At 44.4% G+C, this 3,032-nt stretch overlaps 1 gene segment (V, D, J or C); it reads left to right on the plus strand.

The window, feature by feature from the left end:
• The window catches only part of LOC133138129 (Ig kappa chain V-III region MOPC 63-like), a 340,842-nt gene that overhangs the window by 228,144 nt on the left and 109,666 nt on the right, over positions 1 to 3,032 (plus strand).

Below are 3,032 nucleotides of genomic sequence, written 5' to 3' on the forward strand. Positions count from 1 at the left end.
TACAAAATATAATATAAAATATAATTACAACATACTGTGGGGTTGTTTCACAGTTTTTCTAACATTTGCAAACAAGCATTTTTTGACACAGTTAACTTTTTTATAACTTTTCACACAGTTAGCACAAGACCACTGTACGTGGACCAAACGGAATGATTTTTTATTGAAGCACTTGGATGCCCCCTAGTGTCACGATGTGATGAATTATGAATTATGTTTGAATTATGGCTAAAGAGTGAAATCTGTGTGTACCTGAGAGAGAGAGAGAGAGAGAGAGAGAGAGAGAGAGAGAGAGAGAGTGGGTGAGTGTGTGTGTGTGTGTGAGAGTATGTTTGTAAGAGTGTGTGTGAGTGTCTGTGTGTGAAAGAGAGTGTGTGTGCATATGCGTGTGTGTGTGTGTGTGTGTGTGAGAGAGTATCTGTGAGAGTGCGCGTGGGAGGGAGAGTGTGTGTGTGTGTGAGAGAGAGAGAGAGTGAGAGTGTGTGTGTATGTATGTCTGTGTGAGTGTGTGTTTTATATTTAATCAGCCAATCACTAAATGCATATTAGCATGCAGACATAGCCAAGTGGTTCAGCTGTTTTTCATACCAAATGTCAGAATGACTTTGACCGTGGAATGATTGTTGGTGCTAGACAGGGTGGCCTCAGTATCTCAAAATGGTGATCTCCTGGGATTTTCACGCACAATATTCTCTAGAGTTTGCAGAGAATGGTGTGAAAATCATCCAGTGAGCAGCAGTTCTGCAGACAGAAATGCCTTGTTAATGAGAGATGTCAGTGGAGAATGGCCAGGCTGGTCAAAGCTGACAGGAAGGTGACAGTAATGCAAATAACCACACATTACAACAGTGACCACAGCAGTAGAAGTCTAATAAGTACCTGATAAAGTGCTCACTGCGTGTATATATTTTCTTATTTTTGTTACATGGCAAGGCAAGTGGCGTGGAACTGGTTTGAGTTTTAATTCAACAAAAATTGTAAAGTAAATTTATCGCCCTTTTTTGTACGAAGGGCTCATACAAGTGTGCCAAAATAATTATCGTTATCGTTATCGTTATCGTTATCGTTATCTTTATCATTATCATTATCTTAACCCGCTTATCCTGAACAGGGTTGCAGGGGGGCTGGAGTCAATCCCAGCATACATTGGGCGAAAGGCAGGAATACACCCTGGCCAGGTCGCCAGTCCATTGCAGGGCACACACACCATTCACTCACACACTCATACCTACGGGCAATTTAGACTCTCCAATCAGCCTAACCTGCATGTCTTTGGACTGTGGGAGGAAACCCACACGAACACGGGGAGAATATGCAAACTCCACACAGAGAGGCCCCAGCCTGGGATGTGAACCCAGGACCTCCTTGCTGTGAGGCAGCAGTGGTACCCACTGCACAATCCGTGCCGCCCCCTATATGAAGATGTCTGTTATAAAAAAATATATATACGGTGGGTTCTGTCAGATAGATGGCCAATGGGATTATTTCCTTGGTTCATTGGTTTTTGGCTAAACATAATACTATGGTGGACCATTGATAAACTGTATCTTATGCCTCGTAAACAGTCCACCAAAATACGCTTCTGAAAACATCTGAGGTGAGAAATAAGCAATGTAGTTGGTGAACAATGATTCATATTTGATCTGCAATGCCTAGTTTGAAAGTTTGATCTGAGTTCTGTGTGCCAAGTGCGTTGTTTACATATATTGTATGACAGTCCGGGACCATTCTTAAATGTTGTCCCTCTCAAAGAAATTTGTGAATCACTTGCACAAGTTGATTTAAGAACAAATCTGTTTGTAGAAAAGGGCCTGTTCCAGGAAGCAGGATGACTGAGTTAGATGGATAACTGCACTGAGTAAAACCTGCAAAAAGAGCTGTTCCAGGTTTTACTCAGTGCAGTTATCCAGCTAACTCAGTAGTCCTGCTTTGTGGAACAGACCCCTGCTCTCTTTCGTAGATAACAAGTGTGCTTTATTTTTTCTTTCAAAAAATGTTTGTAAATACAATTTGGTTCATCTAATGAGCCCATTTTAATTTCCATCCATCCATTATCTGAACCCGCTTATCCTGAACAGGGTCGCAGGGGGGCTGGAGCCTATCCCAGCATACATTGGGCGAAAGGCAGGAATACACCCTGGACAGGTCGCCAGTCCATCGCAGGGCACACCATTCACTCACACACTCATACCTACGGGCAATTTAGACTCTCCAATCAGCCAGTCCTGACACTGGCCTACACTACAGCCAACAGCACAGCCCCTCCCAACCTGCAGGACATAACTCAGTCTGACACTGCAGCCAACAGCACAGCCCCTCCCTACCTGCAGGACATAACTCAGCCCTACACGCCAGTCAACAGCACAGCCCCACCCTACCTGCAGGACATAACTCAGCCCTACACGCCAGCCAACAGCACAGCCCCACCCTACCTGCAGGACATAACTCAGCCCTACACGCCAGCCAACAGCACAGCCCCTCCCAACCTGCAGGACATAACTCAGTCTGACACTGCAGCCAACAGCACAGCCCCACCCTACCTGCAGGACATAACTCAGCCCTACACGCCAGTCAACAGCACAGCCCCACCCTACCTGCAGGACATAACTCAGCCCTACACGCCAGCCCGACCACGACGCTCTGCTGCCGCAGGGAGACTTGCACCTGCCATCCATGTGAATGATGGTATAAAATAAATAAATTTTAAAAAATAATACTAATATCCAGCACAGAAGGTCAAATATTCATGCAGAGTTTCTTGTGCTCAGTGTTAAAGTAAGTAAGTAAATAAAAAAATAAAATAATAATAATAATAATAAATGGTCATTTTTACTTTCCTCATGACAGTGTGCTGTGTAGGGTCTCAAATTCTAGAAACAAAAAGACAAGCTTCCAAAAAACATTCCCGTACACATGCCCTGGACTCCCAAAAAAGGTTCTGGCTAATTTGCCAACTGGGCTGAAATTTAAGATGGTTCCCCGTCCCATCGTGACGAAGTCTTTGGACCACCCCCACCCCCCACAAAATGGGT

This window comes from Conger conger, chromosome 10 (genome assembly GCF_963514075.1).
Source record: "Conger conger chromosome 10, fConCon1.1, whole genome shotgun sequence".
Classification (NCBI taxonomy): domain Eukaryota; kingdom Metazoa; phylum Chordata; class Actinopteri; order Anguilliformes; family Congridae; genus Conger; species Conger conger.